Here is a 17,705-nt window from a genome sequence, read left to right on the forward strand (position 1 = left end):
CAAGCGTAGCTTCTGAGTAATATTTTTATTGAAGCCTGGGTATAATACGTTAAAAAAACATAGAGATTCCAGACTCTATTCTTTCTCTAGCAAAATGTCCCCTTTCCTCTCTGGACACACAGTAAAGACTGGTCACATTTACCATCCAGCTTAGGGTTTGACTCAGCTCCCACTGCACCCAGTGCACCTCCCTGTGCCTCTCCACAGCAGTGTCCTCATGACACGCTGGAGACTCCTTAGTTCTCTCAATTTCCACTCAAGCAGAAACTCACAGCTTCCTGTTGTGTCATTTCCCACCTTCTGCAACCTCGGAGCTTAGCAGGGATCTTAGGTGGAATCTCCCATACGGGGCTCTGAGACTTTAGCAAACTTTCCCAGTCAAGATGCCCCCTTTAAATCTCTGGTGTTTCTATCGCAGTACATCAAGATCCCAAGTTCTCTTCTTACTCCCCATCACTGGCCTTCCCTACAGGCAGTTCACAGGTTCTAGAACCAGAGCTGGCTAAGTTCAGCATAGAAGGCAGCTGTAGCTCCTCAGCTGTTCCCCGCACAGGCAGCTCATCCTCAGCGATGCCTGGACCTTAGCCTCCCTGCTTGGTCGCCCCAGGAGGTTATTGCCGTGTGTAATCAGATGTTTTGTGTGTCTTCTACATCCTCCTTTGAGCCCACTCCTTGGCTGTACTAGTATATCCAAAGCCACTCCATCACACTCCAGAACAGTATCCAAAGCCACTCCATCACACTCCAGAACAGTATCCAAAGCCACCCCATCACACTCTAGAACAGTATCCAAAACTACTCCATCACACTCCAGAATGGTATCCAAAGCCACTCCATCACACTCCAGAACGGTATCCAAAGCCACTCCATCACACTCCAGAAGTATCCAAAGCCACTCCATCACACTCTAAAACGGTATCCAATGCCACTCTATCACACTCTAGAACAGTATCCAAAGCCACCCCATCACACTCTAGAATGGTATCCAAAGCCATCCCATCACACTCTAGAATGGACCTTCGTTTTTCACATCGCCCTGTCCGTTGAAGACAGTGTACTTGTAACCCCTCCATCCCCATTACTCAGGAAGCAAAGGCAGAGGGATTGCTGTAAGCAAATTTCAGGCCAAACAGGAGGCCTGATTCTATAACAAGATTCTATCTTTTAAAAAGCCCAACTTTCTGTACGTTATTGAGTAAAGTCACTTAACAATATTAAACTAAATTCCTCTATGGCAGACAGATTAATTTTGGAAAAGTCTAGTAATGCTCATTTAAAGGAAAGAGAGAATTTTTAATGTTTGTGAAGTTACCAGTAATGTAACAAAGCCTCTGTTTTGCAGGAAGTGGGTCTTACTTAACGCAGAGAAAGTGTGTCAGCTTTTCTTCCATATCCTAGACTCATCATTGGCTCTGTAGCAGGGAAACACCTTTCTGGAGGAGAAATGGGGACTGTGGGGACATAAGGCTGTCTGCTGGCTCTGGTCCTACTTCTGGGTCTGTGTGGAGAAGTAGTTGAGATCCTGCTGTCCTTATTAAGTGAGAAGATCCCAAACAAAGAACACATTGGCAGTTAGGTGAGCCACTGGAGTGTGGATGCCAAATCAGAATCATGAGTAAGTAACAAACCCCAGTACATGTAAACAGCCAAAAAACAGAGGGTTGGCGCCAACTCACCAAGTAGCTTATTTTCCTATGAATAATGGAATCCTGTGTCTCATATCATCCCTTATTCAAAGCATCCTCACCAAGCCTATTTATACTTTATGACTGTGTATTCTTGCACTGTACAGGATTGGACCAAGGGATGCATATGTGTACATACTCCATTATTACCAGGTTACACATCACCCAATTATCCCCCTCTCTCATGCATTTATAGTTAAAGTCAAGCTTAAGTAAGGCCTTGGAACATTCCTGCTGGCAGGAAAGAAGGAATTAGAGATTGCTGACTCATCAGTCCATCCTGGCCAGGGATCTCCAGTGCCAGTTCAGGCTCTGCCACCAGCATGAGCTCCCGAGCCCCTCCCAACTTCAGATTCTTGTTTAACGTTTGAAGCCTTTCACATATAACACACACACACACACACACACACACACACACACACACACTCATATGCACACATTCACACATGCACACACACTCATGTAGACACACACATAAACCCACACTCTCTCTCACACATACACACATACTTAAGCTTGTTTGTTTTTTAAGGAATCTTTGTAACTTCCACAAAGATTCTTGCCCTGCTCCTCTGTTGGTACTTGGGTGTCAGCCCACTCTACACTATTCTTGACCCTTACAATTCTTAATTCTCATACACAGATTCAACCAGCCACAGCTCAAAGTGCTTAAGGAAGGGTCCTGCCTGTATTGAACATGTAGTTTTACCTGTCACGTTTTCCTAAACAATACAGTATGGTGGCTTTTCATAGAGTCTCTACAGAGCATTTGCTTGACATTACTAGGTATTTCAAATCTTCAAGGATCTCACTGTGTGGCCCAGTTTGGTCTCATCTTCAAAAGTCATCCCAGGCTCAGAGGCTCACCACGCCCCTGCTGTAGAAGAGTAATGGACACAGAATGGGCACAGGCTCCATGCAGACATACAGTTTCTGTCCATCCACAGCTCATGGTATCTGCAGAGCGGCTGCAGGCACCCAAGGTTGCACGCCGAGGAACACGGGTCACCGCTGCTCTGTGAACGTGCTATTTCTCTGTACCTCCAGTCTTTGCTTACATCGTGCATCTTCCTGGAAGAGCTCTACTGGTCTGCCCCTTGCCTCTTCTATCTCTGTTTATGGTGATCTACTTATTTTTAGTAATCTCTTTCTCCCATGCCTCACTCTCCGTTAAATGCTCTAGTCCCAGCCAGATGTGACCTTTCTTCCTTTACGGTGCGGAACACTGGGCTTGCGCCTCTCCTGGGACTGTTAGTATAATCTGTGTTGGAGAAAAGTGGCCTGTGTGCTTGTGTTATCCCTCTTGTTAGACAGACAGCTTCTTAAGGATAAGAACTGTGGAACTTTTAAATCCTCAGCTAATACTGGTCAGCTAATATTCATTAGGCTGGGCACTAGTGATGTGATTCCTGCTTTCTCGTTGGGTAACAACTGCATGGCATTCTATCCCTTCCCCTTCAGAATAAATGAGGAACTCAAATGAAACAATAATCAAAAATAAAAACTTTTAAGTGGCTCAGAGGCAACTTTGCTTTGAGAACTCCAGTCCTATGCTCTTGGGAATGGCTCTCCACTCACGCCATGCTTAAATTCTGTATTAAAATCTCTTCATAAACTCCAACTCTGCTTCAATAATAAAAATAAACCTGGACAAGAGACTTAAGTAGACATTTCTCAAAAGATGGCCATGTGATCCGTAGGCATATGAAAAATGCCAAGCCCCACTCACCATCATGGGAGTGTGTGCCCACCTCGCTCAAGACGGCTGTTCCCGAAGACTGCTGGTGCTAATGCGGACGGGGCACAGCAAACTCTCAATACAGCATTCACAGGAGTGTGGGTTTGTTAGAGAGGCCAAAAGGAAACCAGCACTGCCATATACCCCTGAAGTCACACATACATACATTACATACGTACATACGTGCATACATACATACATTACATAGTATATACATACATGTGTGTGTCCAATATACAGCCCAAAGAAATTGCATCGGCATAGAGAAGAATCCTCTACATCCCTGTGGTTTGTACAGTGGGATTTACAGAAACAAAGGAATTGAGAGAATGCCAGTGCCCTTTACACAGTGAGTAGAGAAAGAAAAGGTAGAGTATGTGTGTAAACCGTGGAAAAATATTCAGCCATATAAAATGAAATCTGAACATTTGTACAGATCGGGTATGCTAAGTGAAGCAAGCCAAGCACTGGAAAGCAGCGCCACACGGTCTCACCGGCAGGGGAAATCGTAACCAGCTGAGGTGGGGAGCATCAGGGACGGCAAGAGGCAGATGACTGGGTTCTGAGGTACGGATAGGAGGACATCCTGGCAAGCAGCTGCACTCTACAGTGATCATAGCTAAAAGCAGTAAAGTATAACTTTAAAAAGCCTAAAGAAAGGAGTTTTAATGTTTTTGCCACAAACAGTAACTCTTTGGGGATATGTGTGTACTGACTTTGATGTGTACTCCACAGTGTGCACAATATTGAAGCATCCCATGAGTCTCCATATGCACATATGCATAATCAAAGGGATTAATTGCCATATTAGTAGATGCTTTTTCTCTTAATTATAGGAAGCTAGCCTGAATCATGGTATTAGTATCCTGTCATATTTTGCTTTTGCCTATTTTCAAGGGGAAAGCACAAATATAGTGGAGACCACTTTAAGTTTCTGTTCATCACATGCACCTCTCTCTGCCACCATCTTCTGTAAACCATTGGAAATCCAAATTCTCAGGCCCCACTCCAGACCTGATGTGCTGGAAATTCCGCAGCCCTAGTGAGGTGTGCTTCACAGGCCTTCTGGACACAGAAGCTTAAGGATCATGGCTACTTTTACTGGGCTTTCAGTTTAAGTTATATCATAAATAATCCCTCTGCTTTGTGTTTGGTTAAATGTCTTGATTAAACACGGGGGGGGGGGGAGGCAGAGGCAAAGGCAGAGGCAGAGGCAGAGGCAGAGGCAGAGGCAGAGGCAGAGGCAGAGGCAGAGGCAGAGAGGCAGAGGCAGAGAGGCAGAGGCAGAGAGGCAGAGGCAGAGAGGCAGAGGCAGAGAGGCAGAGGCAGAGAGGCAGAGGCAGAGAGGCAGAGGCAGAGGCAGAGGCAGAGGCAGAGGCAGAGGCAGAGGCAGAGGCAGAGGCAGAGGCAGAGGCAGAGGCAGAGGCAGAGGCAGAGGCAGAGGCAGAGGCAGAGGCAGAGGCAGAGGCAGAGAGATCCTGTGATCCTGCTAGCTGTCAGTACTAGCAAATTGATGAGGAACCTGGAAGGAACACAGATGTCCAAGTTTTGTCCTGTCTGGGCTCCCATACTGACTGTGATTTGCCAGTGTGCCTTGCAGGTGAACTATATCAAGAATCCTATGTATAATTAGCCAATTAGACTAGGGAGTGACCCTCTGCCAATGAATGTCTGAGCTCTGGATTTTTTGACCTTGTTGCTCTTGTTGTTGTTGCCAAGTGAGAATCAGTGGAGAATTTTCATAGAATAGATATAATAATTATATGATAATCAATCTAGGGATTCACACTGAAGTAATTTGTTTCTTAGTTGCAGAAATAGAGATCCAGCCACATCAAAATAGAACAGGGTTATAATCAGAAATTTAATTTAAGACAATACTGTATTTTTAGGCAGTGCATGGCATGTGAGGTTGCATATAAACACCATGAATTTATTTCAGGATTAAATACATAGTTGAGGTTATGAGCAACAGAAGTTTTCTGTCCTTTCATGAAATTATAGCAATAAAAATCAACTAATATCCAACCAAAGTTTACTAGGTCAAGAAGTAATTTAGCAATGCCTATACATTTCCTATATTCTCTCTCTGTGTGTATTATACATTCATGTATGTATCAAGTTCATGTGTGTGTGACATATATGCAGACAAACATACATATGGAAGTTCATAGGTTGACATCAGATGCCTTTCTGTAGCTCTTTCTACTTTTATCAGATGAGGTCTCTTGCTAAACCTAGAGCTTATCAATTCTGGCTAGTTCACCCAGGGTCCCACAGTCTGCCTCTTGAGTGCTACTGTAGGCAGTCGTCACACTTGCCTGCATTTTACATGGGCTCTATGGTTCTTAGTCCCAGTCCTCATGACCATAGAGCTGGGGCTGCAGAGCCATTTCCCTGGCCCACATTTCCCATATAGACTTTAACACTGATTTTCTTTTCTCTCAATATCTAGCATGAGGCAAGATCTTCTGTAAGCTTTGGCCTACTGTGGGCATGAGAACCTAGTGCTCAAAGGTATTGTTTAGTAAATGTATTTTTCAATCATTTTATTAGCATGGGAGGGAAATAAACTGGACTGAACTTCCTGTGCATTCTCTGTGACTAACAAGGACCATCGGTTATCTCAGTAAGAACTACTTCCCAGCAATAACAGGGCTACATCTTATTCATATAACCATGTAGATCTCACTAAACTTATAGACTTTAATTTGAGTATCTCAATGTGTAAACTGTGGTCTGGTGCAGATACATGCTACAAATAATACGCATGGGTACCTGGAGGAAGTGCAATTTTTATGTTCCTGTTTGTTTTGAATCATATTCAGTTAAAGAAAATTAATTAAATTATAATTAGCTTTTGCAGTAGTTGGCAGAGATGAGTTTATGGGCCAGCTGGAAGAAAGCAGCAGTAAGACAAAAAGTGAGTGGGAAAAGCCAGGCTTCGGGGGAAGACTCTTCTGCAGCAGACTCGAGGGAAAGGAACCCTCAAGGCCTGCACTGTGTTAGTTCTAGAATCATTGTGAACATACACAGCTACTGTCTTAGATGGATTTCTATTGCTGTGATAAGTACCATGGCCAAAAGCAAGTTGGGGTGGCTCTTTCATTAGTTGATCACACATGGAAGTAAGGCAGGCACTCAAACAGGGCAGGAGCTCTGGCCATGGAAGAGTGCTGCTTCCTGGTTTTCTCTCCATGGCTTGCTCAGCCTGCTTTCTTGGACCATCAGCCTAGGTGTAGCACCACCCACAGTGAACTGGGCCCTCCTATAGCAATCATCATCCAAGTAAATGCACCATAGGTTTTCCCACAGGCCAATCTGGTGGGGTCGTGTTTTTGCAGTTGAGGTCCCCTCTTCCCAAGTGACTCTAGCGTGTGTTCAGTTGATAACAAATTAACTACCCTAATTATGATTAAAAATATTTTCACAGTTCCCTAGAAATGTAACACATGTTGGTACTGGGGTTTTATTTGGTCTCCACAATCTGATGGTAAACCCCTATTGCTGAAAATACCTTACACTAAAGTCACAGACCATGGATAAATGGAGTTGATATTCACTGAAAGCTTCACTCACTAACCAGAACGCAGAGTGCTGCCGGAAGGTTCTGTGCAAACTATTGGAAGAGAGGAGTAATCAACCAATAGCATCCTCTCAGAAAGACCACCTATTGGTGCAATAGTGACACAATGTTATGGGAACAACCAACCATTAAACATTAGATTTAAGAATTTAAGCAGGACTCATGCCTGACATCATTAACATGGCTGAAAGCCTGAGATTAGATCAGTCATGGGCCCTACATGAAATCCTCTAACTTATTCTGCTAAAGAAACATAGCATTAACATGGCTCCTAATGGCATATTGTTATCCCCATGGACAAAGTCAACCCTCATAAGATTGTAATCAACACAGAGACCCACCCACACCTGGACAACGTGCAGAGAGTGAGAGACCTTGGAGCACCCATCTGTAATGGTATATATGTACCACAGTCCTCCCCTCAAGGCTCAGCGATTGTTATAGCCAGAGGTGGCAGATTACTTTAATGAAACAGAATAAGGCTGGTGCACATATGAACTCACAGGGACTGTGACACATGCATAAAACCTACAAAGCTCAATCTAGACAAAATGGCAGCACAGAGAAGACGTGGGCCCAAAGTCCCATCCCCAGCTAAGAAGCTATCAGTGATTGATAGCTGCTAGAAGAGGAAAATAGTTTTCTTTAGCTGAGTGACACTGAGTGTGCCACCTATACTCCAGTGCAGGCCCCACGCTCAGGAGCATTTGGTCAACACAAATTTGACTCCATAACTTTTTGTGTGCTTTTAAAAATTGTTTTCAAAGAGAGACAAAGAACATGAAGTTGGGTGGTTACGGGAGTGGGGTGGATCTGGAAGGAGCTGGGGGACATATGATCAAAATATATTGTATGGGATTCTTAAAAAATTAAATAAAGAACAAAGCTAAATTGCACATAAGTTAAGGAATAAGCTATTTATTCTCGTAAACAAGCCAGTGTTTGCTTTTTTTTTTTTTTTTTTTGGTTCTTTTTTTCGGAGCTGGGGACCCAACCCAGGGCCTTGTGCTTCCTAGGCAAGCGCCCTACCACTGAGCTAAATCCCCAACCCCCCAGCGTTTGCTTTTTAATTCTTCTTTTCACACAGTTTGGGATACTTGAGACTTCCTTCCCACAGTTAGTGGTACCTAAAAGGCAACTTTCCCTTCAGAACAACCTGCTTGTAGCCTGAAGTTTCCACAAAGGGTGGAAGCACTCAAATTTCACAATGCATTAGACAAACAGAACGGAGGGCTAAATATCATTTTATCTAGGAGCTTAAAGTATTTGGAAATGTAGGCAGCAGTATTGGTTATTAAAATACAGACAAGGGGGAAGCGTGGTTTTGTTTCCCTCTATTGAGTGAGCACAATAAAATTATACTCAAATGAGCCACTGTGGCATTTTCAGACAGGGAGATAACAAACCCCATTACCACTTCTGTTCCCTTATCTCCTCCTCTCCCTTCCATAACCCTGGGAGTCCACCTTTCCATCCCATGTCTACACACACACAGAGGCACACACAACACACACGCGCACACACACACAACACACACACACAGACACACATAGGCACACATACACATGAACAGACACAAACAGATACACACAAACACACATACGAACAGACACAGGCACACAAAGGCACATACTCAGAGACACACAGACAGACACACAAAGACACACAGACACACGCATGCATGCACGCACATACCCACACACCCTGAATAACATATGAGAGAACACATGTGGTATTTGTGAATCTGGCTTATTTCACTTAGCATCGTGACCTCCACTTCTGCCATTTTCCTTCAGGTGACATCTTTGCATCCCCCTTTGTGGCTGAATGAGGCTCTGTTGCGCTTCCTGTATGTGTTCCCTCCTCTGGATGCCTAGGCTGGTTCTACAGTTGTCTACCAGAACAGAGCAGCAATGTCTACAGTAAGCTGACTTTGATTCTTGGTCATGTACCTAGAGGGGGTGCAACGAGATCATCTTATAGGTATAGAAAGGAGCATTGATTTAGACTCGGAATCTATTTCCAGTGAGGCAGAGGAGCCCCTGCTTCCCAGTTCATTCACTGTGTTTCACCTGTTTCCCCAAACAAGACAACTCTTTGTCATGTAAACTCTCAGGAACCATCCCTCCCCATCGCACAGCCCCATCCTCCACAAATCATAATCATTTTGGTCTCTTTTAGATGCCCGTATTTTTATCTCCGAATAAGAATACTTCGCAGGCAGCTTTAAATCAGCAGTCTGGCTGGTTATCTCCTGTCCACCTTCCTGTTCCTGCTTCCTTTGCTTGGTGCACATGGAAGGCTGCAGGGTCTCAGGTCATCTGTCTTCCTGTTTCCAGCGGAAGAGACAAACTTCACAATCCGTGTCTTTCAGTGTGACTGGCCCACAGGAGGCAAGTTCTTTTCTTATTTTGACTTTGACTCTTTTTCCACACTGCTCTCTTTCCCTTTTCCAGTTTCCAGTTGTTTGGGGCATCAGGAATAACTTCCTAATGCGTGTGTCTATGGTCAGTGTGCTGGGTTGCTTTTTTGTCTGTTTTTGCTAAGAGTAAAGCAATCTTTACCATTGGAACGGATCTAAAAGCAATTTCTTACGTTTCAACTCCGGCTATGCTGCCTACTTAAAATGAGCCTTTTAGAAATAATTTATTTTTGTTTTTACTGTGCAGAGTAACGTATGACCTGTTAGTACATTTGGAAATCTAAAAACCTCAAGTCTTATTTTTGAGAACCAATACTCACTTCCCTGAAACTCTTAATCCTGAGACTAATTTCCCGGAGACAGCAAAATCCAGCATTGCTATTTCTCTGTCCTCTCAGGTAAGGTGAGTGATGTTTCCTGGCTTGAGTGTTTGTCAGAAGCTGCTTATAGCATGAGGTATGATAGCTCACCCAGCGTGGGGCATATAGCTCACCCCGTCTCCACACCCTGCTTCTAAAAGCATGGTGGGTTCTCAGGCTGAGCTGTCTTCCTTGTTTACACTTTAAGAGGGCTTCTCCAGCTCACAGTGTTGAGTCAGACAGGATAGTGGGATTGTTCCCCCTTTCGGTGCAACTCTTTTGTTTTTGTTTTTTTTATAGAATCAATATCTCCTTTATATTTTTATTTGTTTGATTTTTGTGCATCAACCCCTGGATAAGTTCTCTTGTGTTGTAACATGTCAGACAACTAAATACAACAATTTCCAGAGGCTGAACACAGCCAATCAATGAATTCTAGAGACTTCTCTCCTACAACCTTCAATCCTTTTACTCAAGGAGGACATTGTTATCTAAGGATGCTGCACAGATGCTGTTCTGGAACCTTCTTTCTCTAACTCCTGGAATGTCTGTTGTCTCCCACATCTTGTTTCCTGTATCAGGCCTTCCTTCTCTCCAACAGCTTCCTCTTTCTTGCTGAAGCCATTCTCCAGGAGTTTCCTGAGAAAGAGCACCATAAAAGATACTTTTTTTGAGCATTTGAATTTTTAAATGAATGTTAGGATTGATTGATAGCATGCCTGGGTCAAGTATTTTAGGTTTGAAACTCCCCTGGGCATTTTGAAGGCATTTTTCGACTGCCCTCTGGCTTATGGCGTGGTCTGTGAGACAGCTGATGCTTCTTGACATCTCCGTGGGCAGTTCTCCAATGCTCGTTTGGTCGTCTCAGGAAGATTTCAGGCTGCTGTGTTCCTCCAATTCACTGATGTGACGTGGTTTTTAAGCTGTTGATTCTGCTACAACCTCCTTCAGACTGGATATTCTTACCCTTTAGTTTGGTGGCATTTTTTAAAAACCTATTTGTTTATCCCCCTCCCCAATCCTCCTGTCCCCTCTCTAGGACTTACAGATAATTCCAGTTTCTAACCATGTATTTATAGGGCTGTTTGGGCCAGAAGACTCATTTAAAATAAGTATGTTTGCTTACTATGGAGAGAGAAGTCAGAAATGATTTATCTCATGCCTCTTGTTCTTACAATGCATTTAAATGAAGACATTGCCACTGGTCTCACGCACACACGTGGTTAGCTTTAAGGATACAGTGTCTAGGATGCCATGGTTATTAGTAAGGCGCCTACCTGCCTATCTCTGTGCAGCAGGGTCTTCCTGGAACCACAACAAAATCTTCCTCCTAGAGCTGTGAATATGAAATAAGTCATGGCACATACACGGAGAGCCAAGAGGATGCTCTGTGAACAGTAGTGTGCGCCTCCCAGCACTGTCAACCCACACACGTGGGCCTTATATCCTTCTCAGCTTTGAGAAAAGGACAGCAAAGCCCCAAGAGGCCAGGTCCTTGCACAGATGACATAGTTCACAAAGTGGAACCAGCTTTTCTGGCTCTAAAGAACATGTTCTCCGTTCTGTGATAACATCTGTGGAGGTGTTCCTGTCTCCCTTTCTGTGTGACAAGTCAGGAATGGCTCCCCAACTGCTGGACCTCGGCCTTGAAGACATCCCAAAGCACGTGACAGCTCTGTGCTCCAGATTAAACGCTTCCTGTCTGGAGGCAAGGGCTGCAGTGAAGTGCTTAATATCAAGACACAATTGCTTGATCTGAAATGAAGGCTGTGGTGATTTTCAGGCACTGGCACATAGGAAGCTTTGCTAATTGACACTTGTGGTTTGTTCAAAAACAACAAGGATGTGCTTCCCCTGCCAGACAGCATAAACAAATTGTCGTTGTATTCTTGTGTATATGTGTGTATTGTTCCTACATGGACCCCCATCTGCCCCCAGGTGCCCCCATGTGCATGCATGTGGAGACCAGAGGTTGACATCCAGTATCTTCCTTGATCATTCTCCACCTTTCTATGCTGAGGAAAGGTCATTCCCTTGGACCTAGAGCTTACCAATTAGATTAGTCCAGCCAGCCAGCTTTGAGGTCCCCCCTCTGCAGGCGTCTGCATGGGGGAGGGCTGCAGGTTCCAGCTCTGCACCTCAAACACCTCCAGAGCCACCCCCAGCTCCTGTGCTCTGTGGGCTCCCTAGAAGGGAAGCTCTGCTCCTTGTTAAAGCCTCCACTCCCCACACCGTTCGCTGTATCCATTACTTGTTGCTCAGACAGAAGCAGCTTAAGGAAGGGAGAGGCCATTTTGGCTCATATTTTGAGGATATAGTCCATCGTGGCAGGGACATCCTGGTGACAGAATCTTGAGGCAGCTGGTCAGTTTCAGTGCATAGTGGAGAAGCACAAAAAGGCGAGTGCTGTACTCAGTTTTGTTCCCCCTCTTCTCCTCAGTCAGGGACCTGGGACATGGAATGGCATCACCTACCTCATTACCATGAGCCCAGTCTAGAGACTCTCTCTTCTCAGGCAGACCCAGAAGTTTGTCTCCTAGCTGAGTCCAGATCCCATCGAGTTCACAAATCAGTATTAACCACCATAGCTGCAAGAAGTCCAGCCTTTTGAAGATCTCCTGAAGTGTCCGCGTATGGTGGCCAGAAGCTGAGTCTAACACTGGCTGATCCTGAGGGGCTGTCCTGACAGAGTCAGCTCCTCCTGCACAGGGCATGACTTGCTCAGCAGAGCTGGGGACAGGTCTCACATTCTGGACCTGTTGACAGTCAAGGGCCCATTGCACTATTCATAGTTTAAACTGGAAATATTAACATAAGTTAGCTTGGGTAGAGACCAATCTCTACCTTCTTCACCATTTACAAGTCTGTAAATAGCTGATAAATGTGGCTGATGAAACAGCAACACAGGTGCCAGGATGGTTCTTATGGTGATGTGATGTGTGCCAATATGTACCATAGAAAGAAAAGACTCTCTTGTATTCTTTCTTTTATTGGATACTTTATTTACATTTTAAATGTTATCCCCTTTTTCCGTTTCCCCTTCAGAATCCCCCTCCCCTCCCCTTCCCCTGCTTCTATGAGGGTGCTCCCCCACTCATCCACCCACTCCCTCCCACACTGAGGAATCGAGCCTTGGCAGGACCAAGGGCCTCGCCTCCCATTGATGCCTGACAAGGTCTGATTCCAGACTGAGGAAATGCAAGAAACAAAAATGTGCAACAAAATGTCAAATGTCATAGGTCTCCCTTCTCCACAGCACCCCATTGTTATGGAAAGGCAGGTCCCTGAGAACTTCCTGTACTTGATGTCAGTGGAAGCGGAGCTGAAGACCAACCATGAGGAAGGAGAGCACACCACTCCCATCATGCATTCAGACTCCCATTGTCCCAAGACTCACAGTAAAGAGAAAGGACTGACCAGATCAGTCAGATTAAAGGACTCAGTCAAAACCAAAGGGAAGGGCTAAATGTGGCCAGAACATAAGGAGGCTGAGGCAGGAGGACTGTTACAAGTTCAAGGACAACCTGGTCTACATGAGTTCCAGGATTATATAGAGAGATCATACCTTTAAAAAAAAAAAGCCAAGGTGAAAGAGAAGGTGCTTTCTCAGCCTGAGGGCCCACTGTGACTCCTGTATGCTTAGGCCCTTCCCACACACCTGCATTGACCTTTTGGACTTGGCAAGGCAGTCATTTCAATTCTTATCAGTGAGGAGGCCAAGTCATTTAAGTCATACAGAAAACTGCATAATTATGGGCATGCGCTTATAGGTTGACTTAAAGTCTGTGTTACTTGGGTATGGTAGCACAAGCCCGTAATTACAAGTTCTTTCTAGGCTACTTAGTAAGGACCCCCATCTCAGAAAATAAAACCTATCCAGTCCTTACTCCAATCACTGTGTTCACGCAAGCACGTACACACCCATGCATACATGCGGCTGCGGCAAACCGAGTGGCCTGGACAGAGGCAGCATAATGTCACCTACTGTAGGAGTGAGTTCAGGCTGCATTATTTAAACCCTGCCACTGTAGTTGTGTGCCAGTGAATGACTACACTTGCCATCTGTGAAATGGGTTAATACCAGAACTTCCACAAAGCCATTGCAAGGCATAAATCTTAGATGAAATACAACGCATTCCATAGCCAAATAAATACTATTTCTGGAATCCTCCCATGAGGGCGGTATTGTAAATGATTCAGGCAGAGCAGTCTGGGGCACTGGTGTAAAAGCCTCAACTTCCAGCAGATTCTTCTTTAATAAGACTCGTCAGAGTATATGCTTGGCAATGGGAGAAGACCTACATTTCAAATACTGTGGGAACCGGTACCTGTAGGCAAAGGGTTTACAGTAAACCCAGCACAAGGCTCTGCGAGACACACTGCTGTCGTGGAAACGGGGGCAGAGAAAGACTCATGAAATCCTGAGCTTGTAACAGCGACTGCAGTGCCTTCGTGACCTTCTGTGTGCAAGTATTACTGTTGTTGTCATTATTGTCAACTTAGTATAAATCAGGGTCACCTTGAAAGAGGGGACTTTACTGGAGATAATTGCTCAAGCAGAGTGGACCATAAGCAAGTCTATGCAAGTCTATGGGGCATTGTTTTATGACTGATGTGGAGAGCACAGCCTCCTGGGCGTGCGGTCCTGGGTGCTATAAGAAAGCAGGCCGAGTGAGCCAAGTAGAGCAGGCTAGTAGGCAGTTTTTCTCCATGCTTGTGTTCCTTCTCCGACTTCACTTCATGAAAGACCCTAAGCTGCCAGGTGAAGTGAACCCCTTCTTCTCAGGTTGCTTATAGTCACAGTGTCGATCACAGTTGTAGAAACTAAACTAAGAGACATTCTAACCGGAAAAAACAAGTGCACTTATTTTGTTAAATGCTCATAAGTCTTGAGCCAGTCAGTGGGTTATAATCTGCATGGGCCGTCTTTTGTAAATTAACTATTATTATTTGTATACATATACCTTCATCCCAGGTGGACGACTGAAAGGCCTGGTCTTGTGCAGATATGCGGATAACATTGTTGCAAAGTGTTTATGATCACAAACAAAACTCATACAAGACTCAGACATTTCTCTGCTTACTCCCTTGCTTGCTGATAAGGAGCACTGAGGATAAAAAGAAGTGGACTGGACATGAAGGTGCTAACCAAGCATGTAAAAGTCCAGAACAAACTTTCTTGGCAGCCTGAGCCAGGGACGTAGAGAGTATCACTAGTTTTACTCTCATCCCCCACTGGCCCCGTGGCTTTGGAACGAACACAGCAGACAGACAGACAGGCCTGGGCACGGGGGACATGCTCTGAACATCATGTCTCACTCATGGATACAGGCTCAGGTCACGAGACTTAGATTCCCAGATCAGCCGCTTGCTCTCTGCAACATCCACATGAACCCCCTGGGCTTCCGGATACGAGGGCCTTAAAATCCGCGGCTCCTCTGGTTTCTCACGTCCCACACTTCCGCTCTAGCATTCCTTTGCTCCTTGGACCTGGAATTAATCTAAGAATCCAAGAAAGCATCTGGTTCTGCAAAGATATGCAGACGCCAACAGTTGCCCATCACGCCTCCTAATCTCGTTTGTCAGCTCCAGGTGGTGTGGACTTCTCCAGGGACCATCTGTCCCTCCCAGCCGCTCCAGAGCCACACTGCCTTGGAAGACCCGGCAGACAGATGTCTCCGCCCTGACCCTTCTTACTGCCATGTCTTCAGTATCCGCATCCCTCCCATTCCCACTCCTTCTCTCCCTCCTCTCCCCACTCAAGGGCCAAGTAGAGTGAACACAAGAAGGCGACCCTTGGGCAGGCGAGCCCTCTTTACAGTATTTATTATCTAACACAAGAATTTTCCAAGTCCCCGTGACCCAAAGTCAGGAAAACTGGCAGAGTCTCTCATAGGAAAATGAAATATTAAGAAAAAAAATGCAATCCCAAAGACAGGCAGCAGATGAAAAGAACTTTCCATTTTCAATTCTAAATGTCAAACAGCTGTTCTAGTTTTTTATTGTAGAGCAAATAACCATTATTTGTTGAAATTCAGTGGCAAATAACAGTATGTTAGGGCTTTTTAGGCGAAATTATTGAGAAATGTATTTAACTCACTCAGAATTCACACCAGGATGACTATTTTAAGCACAATGAAATACCATTTTAATAATTTCATATAATTCTGTCATGATGGATAGCTACTTTAAATTTACATGGCAGCTATGTAAATGGCCATAAGTGATTTTTCATTATCCTAAATGGTGAGTCATTTGAGATATTGATGTAAGCGCAGGGCAGGAACAACATTTACAGTTTATTAAGCTAAAAGGATGCTAATCAGTTATTATATTTAAAACGACACCCATGAGGAAAAGAAAGTGATTTGCTAAGATACACTTTTTTAAGAGCTGGAAGCCAGTGAGGTAGAGGTGAGTGGGTGTTGGAGTCGATGGTCTGTTTGACCTTGGTGCTGAGCAGAGCAGTGCCGATTGTGACCAGTCAGATGTCCAGTTTCCCTCTGGGGTCACAAGACCACACTGCTTGTTGTAGTGTAACCTCCAGCCCTGCCCCCACCCTCACATCTGTCATCCTTCTGGTACAGTAACAAAATATCAGAAACAGCTTCGTCTGGGCTCACGGTGTTAAGGTCTCTGCTCTGTGATTGTTTAAAGCCATGGGTTTGGTTCTGTGACACATGCACAGCAGAGCAAAACTACCCAGCTAATGAGCCAGGAAACAGAGGAAAGGCTACACAGTCCCTTCCAGGACTTACCTCTCCGTGGCCTAGAGACTAACCAGGAAGTTCCTCGAGACTCCAGCACTTCCCAAAGGAGCCACCCTGAGCACTAAGCCTGTCCCATATGGGCCTTTGGAGGGCCACTCAAGATCCAAGATATTGCCACTCTAGAATTCAGTTACATATTAATATTTGGGCTGTATACTGTTGTTTCTTTAGGTTTCCAAGGAAAAGAATAGCTTTTCTTCAAAGCCTCACCATCAGAACGGCATCAGAGCAGAAGGGGCCCAGCCTTAGAAATCCCATTTGAGAGCCAGCGTGGAGTCCTGTGGCTGTTTTCTACTGCAAACTGATGTATCCTGGGTCATTATGCTAATCACAGTGATTAAATGGTGAGCTAAATAAAGCGATCTTATCTTTTATATAACTAATGTTTCTAAAGAATGCAAGACAGGTTTACAAAGCTTGTTTGTTTTTTAAATAATGCACATTGGCACCAAAGAATCAAGTTCATTTCACTGAGGATTAATTTATACTTTTCCATGTGATTCCTGCTAGCTCACATGTAAATTTTAAACATCATTAAGTGTACTTTGGTTTTCACAGCTAAACTTTAGTTGAATTAGAAGTTGACATTTCTTAGAAAGAAGAAAGCGTATATTTGGATGTCAAATTGTTTTCAATGGTCAATTCATAATCTTTAGTCATACTCCTTATGATTCTATAACACTCAGAAAGTTCAAAATAAATAACGCATTATTTAGCATGCTAAGCATCATCTTCCTAAGTCATTCCATTTTCTGCACTTTTTATCTTACAGACTATATACTTCACTTGGTGCCACACTCCTATAATTCTAACTCCTGGGGCAGCTGAAGCAGGAAGATCAGGCCCCGGAATTCAAGGCCAGTCTGGGCAGCACAATAACATTATGTCTCTAAAACAAAAATAAAACTGTTGAAAATTTTTTCTCAGCTCTAGTATTACAACATACCTAGAAGTCATTCATTTTTTTCAGTTTTGATCCTGGTAAGTGCTCACTCAAATTGTGGTCCATTTAAAACAGCAGTGGTGTGGTATGAGGCATCGTCTGTCCAGGCATCGTAGAAATTAGATTATGTCAGGTTACTTTGTGGCTATAACAGAGCAAAACATATAGCAGCTTAAACAGGACAGACGTTGATTCTTTCCCT

The 17,705-nt window shown here is 44.3% G+C and overlaps 1 protein-coding gene across 2 annotated transcripts in view; it reads left to right on the forward strand.

The window, feature by feature from the left end:
- The window catches only part of LOC120097728 (translation initiation factor IF-2-like), a 78,468-nt gene extending 60,965 nt beyond the window's left edge, over positions 1-17,503 (forward strand). The window contains exons 1-3 of one of the 2 annotated variants that reach the window (XR_005495346.2): positions 9,906-14,260; positions 16,732-16,904; positions 17,333-17,503. The gene's annotated coding sequence lies outside the window, so the exon portion shown is untranslated. Of the gene's footprint in view, positions 1-9,905; positions 14,261-16,731; positions 16,905-17,332 lie in introns of those variants that run through there. The other variant, XR_010059212.1, reaches the window with a different exon arrangement.
- Positions 17,504-17,705: the final 202 nt, after the last annotated feature.

The sequence above is a fragment of the Rattus norvegicus genome, chromosome 17 (genome assembly GCF_036323735.1).
Source record: "Rattus norvegicus strain BN/NHsdMcwi chromosome 17, GRCr8, whole genome shotgun sequence".
Lineage (NCBI taxonomy): Eukaryota > Metazoa > Chordata > Mammalia > Rodentia > Muridae > Rattus > Rattus norvegicus.